The following is a 10266-nucleotide window of genomic DNA, read 5'->3' as shown; positions in this document are numbered from 1 at the left end:
GAACTCTTTCTCTTTGGTTACCCCAATTTTGGGAGGGAGTTCTAAGACTACTCTGAACAGAGGCAGATGGTTGAGTTGGAGTCCTCCTGGGATTGCCCTAATTTTGGCGAGACGGACCCTGATTTGACTGATACAAAGGGGTTGGTCTCTACACTCTGGGTCCTTGACTTCCTTGTCCTCTTGACATGGCAGGAGTCGGGCAGTCTTTAAGCTGGTGACCAAAACCCTGACACCCAAAACACATGTTCTCACTTCTAAGCTCATCCCTCTGAATCCTTGAAAGAGGTGGGGATCCTGAGAAAGTGTTCTGAGGGAAGGGTCTTCCTTCACTTCTGAATCTACCAGCATCTTGATTCTGACTAGGGCCTTGCTGCCTCTTCGGGGATGGAAAGTTTGAAGCACTTCTATTGCCTCGATCCATTTTTCCACTACTTCTCCTAACTGTTCCCCTTCACCCTTGAAGGGACCAGGTTGGGATCGGTGCAGGGCTTTACGAACTTCCGGATCTAACTCTTCATCATCGGTAAGAGGATCCGGTTGCCTAGCATAGGCCGCGCGCCTCATGATTCTGACAAAACAATATTTTTGTCAACTTAACTTTGTTAACAGATTTATGACTATTTAATTTTTGAGATTTATTTCTTAAACAAATAAATATTCCATCATAATTCTTGAAAACAAGATTCACTCTGATAATTTTATTAACCAATATTCACAACCACGAAAACAATTTAGAATCTTTTGCAAAACATCATTTATTATTATCAAAAGTTTTTGATATATACATAGAGCGTCTCGGCTCCAAAAGTCACCGCCTCAATCGCGTACGCATAAAAAGGCAATACTGTGATGGAGACATGCTATGATATACACGATTCATCACTGATAATGGTGCTGCAATTCTTCTCCTAGGAATAAAGCGGCTAAGAAGTTTAAAAATACGGCAAGAATTTCTAAAATTCTGGGATGAGTGATTATAGAGTTGTACATAATGAATAACTCCTAACCTTATCAAGATCATGTGGTTAGTGAGATATTCTGTCTAAGTCTCTATCATTGATTGGTATTGACACGAATACTTTGCCCTCCAGAGTACCACATATGTTGACGTCGCTCTACTGGATCAGGAAAGTATAGATCCTCAAAGTGACGAGCAAGTCTCACTCTGCTTTCTCAGGTTGTAGCGAAGTTGATGAGATTTTCGAAGGCAAAAGTGATCATATCCTGACTCTGGGAGAGTCCAGAAATGCTAGATAGATTCGGGGTATCCATCTAAAAATCTAGTTCAATTTATGAGTTCTCAATTTATGAGTTCATTTTAAACATAATCTTAACAAGTGAAAACATTATTTCCTAGATTTACTTTAAAATTTTAGGCAATTTTTGCTGCTGTTTCGTAAGTTTACAATAGTGCTCTGATGCCACTGTGAGACCCCTCTGCCCCCTTCACGCACAGAATTCCTGGTTGCTAGCAGCAGCAGTGAAAGTAGCTTTCTCTTGCGCGGGGCAGGGTTTCCCACTTGGGGCCTCGCCCTCGAATGTCCGGACACGAGACTAATATGGTGGTCATTCTGAAACCGAAATCGGAAAAATTTTCCTTGCTCGAAAAACGAGGACGATTCCACCTTTTTGATTTTCTAAACGAAATTTCTAACGGGTTCTAGAGATTAAACTATCCTTCACCTCATTAAACCAGATAGAAGGAAAACTATCACTGACTTAATTTGAAGAAATCAACACTTTTTCCTAACCGAAATTAGGCATTGCCATTGATCTAATCATCTAAGGAAATCAACGCTTTTTTCCTAACCGAAATCAGGCACAACCGTTGATCTACTCATTTGGGAAATTCTTCAGGGTTTTATTTAACTACTTAAATTCTTAGCGTATTCCTATTATTTCAATTTAATTATTAAAACTCCACTGATTCCAGCCTAACCCCATCTGGCCCATGGGTTGTGCATTTCTTAACTTTTACTTTCGAATAAAAATACGCACACACTCCTCTTTAAAACTTTAACATATAAAATAATCTGTTGACAAATAGTTATTGGTTACAGATATCATAACTCAAAATTTCCATCCAATCCCTTGTTTCTCAAAAAACAATATCACTCTGGACTCTCCGTTGAGACCCACTGGTCAGCAAAAACGAGATCTAGTAACAGATTACAATAATCATTTTGTCCATCATGCATATCTTCCACGACATATGCATGGATGTCCTAGGCACCACGAGCCCGTGCATCGCCTGGTCAGAACCCTCCAGGATCCTCCTTAGGTGTCCTGGCACTTCACTTAGGGACCGCTTCATCATCGGCTCTCGCCCATCGTACCGGAAGCACACCATTTTTCAACCATACCGAGGCTGGTCAAGACCTGGGCAGGCTTTGCCGCGTGAGCCGTCCTTTGTACACTCCCCCGCCACCAGCTGTTGCAACCGAACTTCCCTTAGAAAAACATATACCAAATGCTCCCTCCACCATCATTTTGGCGTAAGATAGTCCTTTAAAAAAACACGATTTCTATGCAAGTTTTCAGTTTGATTTTCTTTTGAATACAAGGAGTATTTCTTAAATCAGTATCCCCAAAATGTCTTGATCGGAATTCTGAATTTCATACCAGAATTCCTCGAATTCTACAACCTTGATCCACAGATTAATTCGAAGGGTCTCAAACTTAGTTTTAGATTTGGCGAGAGTTTTAAGAGAATTTTTTTCTAAACTGGTCACACCTTCTTTCCTCGAAACTAATAAGAGAGCTTTGGTCTTGGTCATAGTGTTTGATTCAAGGTTTAAGTCGGATAAGATTTTTTCTGAACTATCTTTTTTGAAAAGGTTTGATAATTCAGTTACTATTTTATTGAATTTCTTTTTTTGAATATTTACTTAACTGATTTCTGAATCAGTTACGAATTCCAATGAGAGGGATAAATTAATCATTTTTTTGAATATTTTGATCTCGATAGATTTCTTGAATTTTTTTTTTACAAACCGTGTGAATATAAAACGATAGAAATTTCTCGCTTAGAGTATTTAATTATTCATTTATCAAATACTCATAAAATTTAAACATAGAATTTAAGAGAATTCTACTTTTGATATAAAAATTCTTTATGCATCTATTTATGCATAAAAATCAACTTTAATGGGAATAACACTTTTATAAAAAGAAAATCCTTTTATGTATAAAATCAAATTTAATAGGAATAACACTTTTACAATAAAAAAATTTCCATTATGCATCTTTCTATGCATAAAAATCAAATTTAATAATTAATATCAATGATATCCATGCAGGTGAATATGTACATGGAGTAATTAGAATATTTCTTTTAGATGCGAAAATGGTGGGAATTACTCTTTTAGAATAACATAAAAACAACTTTCTTTTCCACAAAATTCTGGAAACTTTTACCATAACCTCCTTTGTATGGCTGACCATTTCTCATTTTTATCATTCTTTATTTAACTTAAATTAAACCAAATTAGATTCATAGAACTCTAATCTATACAATTTTCTAAATTCAAGAGAGTAAACAATAAGAAGAGTTTGATTTATCCCTTAGTTAATCTTTCTAGGATTAAGAATGGTTGGAATGTAAAGAAGAGAAGGGGGTGGCCTTTTCCTCAAAGGCATAGCATTTGAATTTAATTCAATCAACTGTAAAACATAAAAATCAAGAAAACCATAGATTTAATTTATCCCTTAGTTAATCTTTCTAGGATTAAGAATGGTTGGAATGTAAAGAAGAGAAGGGGGTGGCCTATTCCTCAAAGGCATAGCATTTGAATTTAATTCAATCAACTGTAAAACATAAAAATCAAGAAAACCATAGATTTAAAATTTGTAAATAAGTAAGAAAATTAGCTTACATGGAGCTTGTAAGCTCTCCTTTGGCTTGAGGGATTGAGGGTTCTACTCTTGTTTCAAGCAAGAGTGGCCACTAATTCACTTTGGAGAGGATTAGGCAAAAAACAATTGAATTATTAAGAAATTCAATGTAGATGGCTCATGAGACAGGAGTAAAGTAACAGTGCATAAACACCATTAAGCTTTTACAAAGGGGGATACTTCTATTTATAGGAAAAAGTGAGCCTCTAACCAAGCAAACTGATTCTAGAATTTTCCAGATCAGTTTGGTTAATTTTGACCATTTTTGCGTCAGTTTAGCTTACTTTTTAGATCTAGTTTTGAACAAGAGAGATGAAAATATCTCATTTTATTGATTAACAATTGGGGGTAATGATGAGAAAAAAGGCGCCTACTTCATGAGGGGATATCCCCACTCTGAGGTGTCAAAATTCACTTTTTTTACTCTTTTCTTTGGTCCTTAGTCCATTGTTCATCTTATGTGAGCATTACTCATTTTTTTTGAGGGGAGAGGGGGGGGGGAGTTTCTTTTATTCTTTAATTTATCTCCTCCCTACATTTGGATTAATCTTATTGGTCCATAAGAATGTTAATCCAAAATTTTCAGAACATCCTGACCCTTAGGCTAAGGTCTTTTGTGCACATTATAATTTATTTCTAATGCACCTTAGGAATTTCTTTTTAAACTTTTCTTTCAGAGGAATTTATTTTAATAAGAAGGGATATTTTTCCATCCAAAGATATCTAAAAACTGAATTACCTCTCTCTAAAATATTTTCTCTCTCTAGGCCAAAACAGGTAGAAACGAGATCTCTTATTATTCTGAGGGGAAGAAACTGGCATCCTGAGGGGCTAGGGAGGAATCTTAAAATCTTTGGATTGGTAGGTACTCTGGGCTAATTCAAAGGGTCGCAACACCTTGCAGTAGGTTTCTCAGATAAACAGCTTGAGAAGAAATGGGTGCCTCTTGTCCAGCTGCTCGCTTATGAGTTCGAACGTGATGGGTCGAGAAACGATGGATGGTTAGTGATATCCTCTACGATGTTGTGGTGGAAGCTCTCGCCGCCATTGTCGATGCTTGGACTCAATGTATAGACGTAAGATGTTGATATCCATGTGGTCCGTTATGCGGGTGATTAGCGAGGCCTAGAGTTGTCGACCAAGCAGGATTGAGGAGCTTTCTTCGTGGGAGAAAATCTATAGGGTAACTATGTAGTCCTATTGGATAGAAACTTTCCAGGCAAAAACACATTTCGGGCATGTCTGGACCTCCGTTTTTACTTTGCAGGTGTTTACAAGCATTGTAGAGGTAAGTTTTGATTCTCTGCAAAACTCTATTTTTAGAATTGCAAGAAGGGTGATTGGTTGTGCAGACACTATGTGTGTTGCAAAAAGGTCTCAAAGTTTCCATTGGGTGTATGTATGCAAAGTAAGGTCACTGGTTATGACAATTTGGGTGCAGTATAGTACCACTGCAGAGAATACAACAGTTTGTGTAGGTCAAGCAAGAGTGCTGTTTTGCTGGTAAATTTATGTTGTAGAAATGATGGAATAAACTAGATTGTTGCAGAGAATCTTGACAAGAACAAATTCCATGCTTGGAGGTTTACATTGTTAAATTTCTTAATGGGAAAAGGTGACTGGGACTACATCAAAGGTGAACACAGGAGGCACCAAAGATATCGGAGATTGATCCAACTACTGCAGATATAAAAGAGTTCAAGGATTGGAATCAAGGAGCAAGGAAAGTCATGTATTGGCATTCTATCAACATACAGGACACTATGATTGGGCATATACAGGACACTATGATTGGGCATATACAGGATGTTAAATCACCTAAGGAGGCATGGGACACCTTGGTGAAGCTGTATGAAACCAACACCAAGGTACGAAAAATTCACTTGAAGAATGAGCTTCATACTGTGGAAAAGAGGAATATGTCTATGAAATGATTATGCTTTGAAGATCAAGGGCATTGTGGAATCCCTTGTATCAATTGGTGTTTCTATTGATGATGATGATAAGGTGGTGGAAGTGTGTCTACATGGTCTCAGGCCACAATACAAGGCGTTCAAGATGTGTATTTAGACTTGGGAGAACATCCCCAACTTCATAGATTTGGTATCAATGCTGATCATTGAAGAGAAGAACTTGGGTGACAATCAATAGTCTTCACAAAACAAAAAAAATTTAGAGCAACAGACCTTCTACACAAGTGTAGGTAAAGGACGAGGTAGAGGTCGTGGACATGGCCAAGGTGGTGGGGCTGAACAGGTAATCAGAATTATGGTCAGCAAACAGCAAAACAGTCCTAGGATTCACAACAATAACATACAAGTGGAAGAGGCCAGTTTAGAGGCAGGGGGGAGTCAACGAGGTCATGGTAATTGGCAAAGGTAGCATAATGATACACGAGGTTGTTTTTATTGTGGCAAGCCTGGGCATGTGCATGCAGATTACTATAAGAAGGAGAGTGACATGCGAAATGGAAAAGTGCTGCAAAACAACTATGCATCCTCTAGTAGAAATATTGAGGATAATGAGAGGTTGTTTGTTATGCAACATGTGGATAATGCTGTGTCTGGAAATGAAGTAGCAACATGTAAAGATGATATATGGTATGTTGATTCAGGTGCTTCGAACCACATGACAAGTCATGGTGAGTGGTTCAAGGAAATGAAGAGTCGTGAAAGACCAGGTTTTGTCAAAAACAGGATATGACATTGCTCATCCGATTGCCCATGTTGGAGATGTGCCATTGTCTATGTAGGATGGTAAAGTGAAGTACCTTGTAGATGTACTTTATGTTTCAAACATTGCAAAGAATATGGTCTTGTTTGGCCAAATAATTGAGCAGGGTTTGCAGGTTCAGTTTAACCTTGGTGGCTGTTATGTAGAAGACTTCAAAGATAAGTGCAAGTTGGTTGCAAAAGGTAACAGAGTGAGCATAATGTTTACATTGAATGTGAATATGCCTAAAGTGAGTGCTGTAATGTTTGCAAATGGTTCAAGAGTTGTTGCAGATACATACATTTGGCATAAGACAACTGGGCATGTAAATGTGCAAAGAATGAAGTCTATATGCAGACTAAACAAATTATGATAGGGCTACATAAGTTTAAAGTTGAAGGTATGCAAAAAGTTTGTGAAGCATGTCAATTTGGAAAGCAAACGAAACATGTATTTTCACATGACAGAAATGTGAGCAGGAATGTGCTAGATGTTGTGCATTCAGATGTATGGGGTCCTGCGCGAAGACTATGTCTATGGTGGGTGGTAGGTACTACGTAATATTCATTGTAAATGACCACACGAGGAAAGTGTGGGTGTACTTCATGAAGAAGAAGAGTGAAGTGTTCACTCATTTTCAGAATTTTAGAGTTATGGTTAAAAAACAGACATAAAAGCATGTAAAGTGCCTAAGATCAGATGGAGGGGGAGAATACTTCTCTAATGAGTTCTTTGAATTCTTGCAAAAAAATGGCATTCAGAGATAATTTACATGTAGATACACTCCACAACAAAATGGAGTTGCTCAGTAGAAAAACAGACACATTACAGAGATAGCACAAGCATTGATGGCTAAGAAGAATATTCCATAGAGCTATTGGGCTTGCTAAGGTTGTGTCTATAGTAGTTTATATCATGAACATGACTCCTACTATAGCCATACATAATGTAATGCCAAAGAAGAAGTTTATTAGCAAGAAACCTGATTTGTCTCACTTGAAAGTTTTTGGATGTATTGCATATGTGCATGTGCTAGATGAGTTATGTACCAAGCCGGGTCCAAAAGCACAAAAATGTGTGTTTATTGGGTATTTCCTTGAGCAAAAGGGATACAGGTGTTATAATCTTACTACACGTGAATTGAGGGTAAGCAAGGATGTTGTATTTGATGAGATGAGTAGTTGGTATGATATTGAAAAGGATGTTGTATTTGATGAGATGAGTAGTTGGTATGTTGTTGAAAAGGATAGTGTTGGGGCTAATGTAAGTGGAGATGTGGTCGCACAGAATGCAAGTTAGTAATCACAGTTTCATTGATTGGACCAGGAGAATCCTCATCCAGTGGTTCTGTTGATAGACCATGGAGTTGCAAGTTGCGTCATAATACCAGTCCTAAAAATGTAGTTGGTACATCACATAAAGGCAAAGAGAAAATGGTTGAGCCCCTTGGTATGCCTGACATTTTTGCATGGCGTTCTCTTGTTGATGGAGATTCTAGTGGCTCGGAGATGAGCCTTGATGAGGAGCTTGGGATTCTAGCAATGAGGACACCTGGTGTGAAGAAGGCTATGGAAGCCATGAATGCAAAGTTACAAAGATCTGGAAGAATCAAAAATCCTATGCAGAGGCTGACTTATGATGGTTATTTAGCACATCACTATGCATATATGGCAAAAGTTGTGTAGGTTATAGAACCCACATGTTTTGATGAGGCTATTGGAAATGTGTTGGGAGAAATCTATGGATGCGGAGATGGATACATTGTATGGAAATGAGACTTGGGATTTGGTGCCATTTCTTGAAGGCAAGAAAGCTATTGGTTGTAAGTGGGTGTATAAGGTGAAACATAATAATGATGGTAGCATAAGCAGGTACAAGGCTAGATCGGTAGCCAAAAGACACATGGGATTGATTATGAGGAGGCATTTGCCCCAGTTGCAAAGATGGCAACTATGAGAGTTGTGATTGGGGGGCAATGGCTGCAGCTAAAGGATGGTATTTAAATCAGATGGATGTAAGGCCTTGTATGGGGGGCTGAAACAAGCTCTAAGAACATGGCATGACAAGATTGTTGAGTATTTTGTCACTATTGATTTTCATATGGTAGATGCAGATCACTCTTTGTATGTGTGCAAGAGTGATAAGGGTATTTTGATCATCACCATATATGTAGATGATCTTATTGTTGGGGATGACAACTTGGAAGAGATTGAGCATGTGAAAAGTCTTCTCAAAAGGAAGTTTGAGATGAAGGATTTGGGAAATCTGTGCTATTTTTTGGGAATTGAGGACGTTCGCACACTCGAGTGTATTTGGATGTCCACAAACATGTTATCCAAGTATGGGATGACTTATTGTAAGCTAATCTCGGTGCCATTAGATCAAAATGGCTAGCTTAGTGCAGATGCACGTTATGTGTTGGAGGATCCCACTATATAAGGGAAAATTATGGGGAGTCTAATCTATGTCACGATAAGCAGACCACATTTGTGCTACATTGTTGGCTTAGAGAGCTAGTTTATGCAGGTTCCACGCAAACCACATCTTGACAGTGTGTGACGCACCCTTCGATACTTGAGGGCCACTATTGATTTTGCATTGTTTTATGTAGCAGGTGTACCATTGGAGCTATATGGGTGCACAGATACAGATTGGGCAGGTAGCATGTAAGATTCCTCCCCCAACCCCTTTTTGATGTCTAGTATCTTCCCCTGTAATCAACCCTCTTCAGAAATATAAAGACCTTGTTGCTAACTATTTTAGCCTAGAGAGAGAAAAATTATTCTAGAGAGAATATTCAGATTTTGAATATTTTTGGATAGAAAAATATCTCTTATAATTCAGATGAGTTTCCCTGAAACAGAAATTCAAAAAAAGAACTTTCCAATGTGCAATTGGAATTAATTGGAAATAGGTATAAAAAACCTTAGTCTAAGAGTCTAGATTTTCAGAAATTTTTGGATTATGGTCCAATTAAGGTTCCTATGGGCCAATAGCATCAATCCATGTGTAGGGAGGAGATAAATCCAATTTGTAAAAGAAGATACCCAAAAATGAGTAAATGCTCACATAAGATGAAGAGTTGAAAATGTACAAGGTTTATTAGTAAAAAACTATGAGCAATATTAAAAATATGAGATATTTTGGGTATCCAAAAATGAGTAAATGCTCACATAAGATGAAGAGTTGAAAATGTACAAGGTTTATTAGTAAAAAACTATGAGCAATATTAAAATGATTCCATTATGACACATATGTAAGGAAGGGGAGTTCTTTAAAGGAGGTGCATATTTCACATAAGATGAAGAGTTGAAAATGTACAAGGTTTATTAGTAAAAAAACTATGAGCAATATTAAAATGATTCCATTATGACACATATGTAAGGAAGGAGAGTTCTTTAGAGGAGGTGCATATTTCACATAAGATGAAGAGTTGAAAATGTACAAGGTTTATTAGTAAAAAACTATGAGCAATATTAAAATGATTCCATTATGACACATATGTAAGGAAGGGGAGTTCTTTAAAGGAAGTGCATATTTCACATGCTTGAATGAGTTTTAAACTCATAAAAATTGAGATATTTCATCTCTCCTCTCTCCTCATTCAAGTCTAGTTCCAAAAAGTTAGCTTAACCGACCTAAACATGGTCAAATATTGAC

This window comes from Cibotium barometz, chromosome 39, assembly GCF_041138505.1.
Source record: "Cibotium barometz isolate CiBa-2024 chromosome 39, ASM4113850v1, whole genome shotgun sequence".
Lineage (NCBI taxonomy): Eukaryota > Viridiplantae > Streptophyta > Polypodiopsida > Cyatheales > Cibotiaceae > Cibotium > Cibotium barometz.
The sequence above is the reverse complement of the archived record's forward strand: the minus strand, read 5'-3'. Positions refer to the sequence as shown.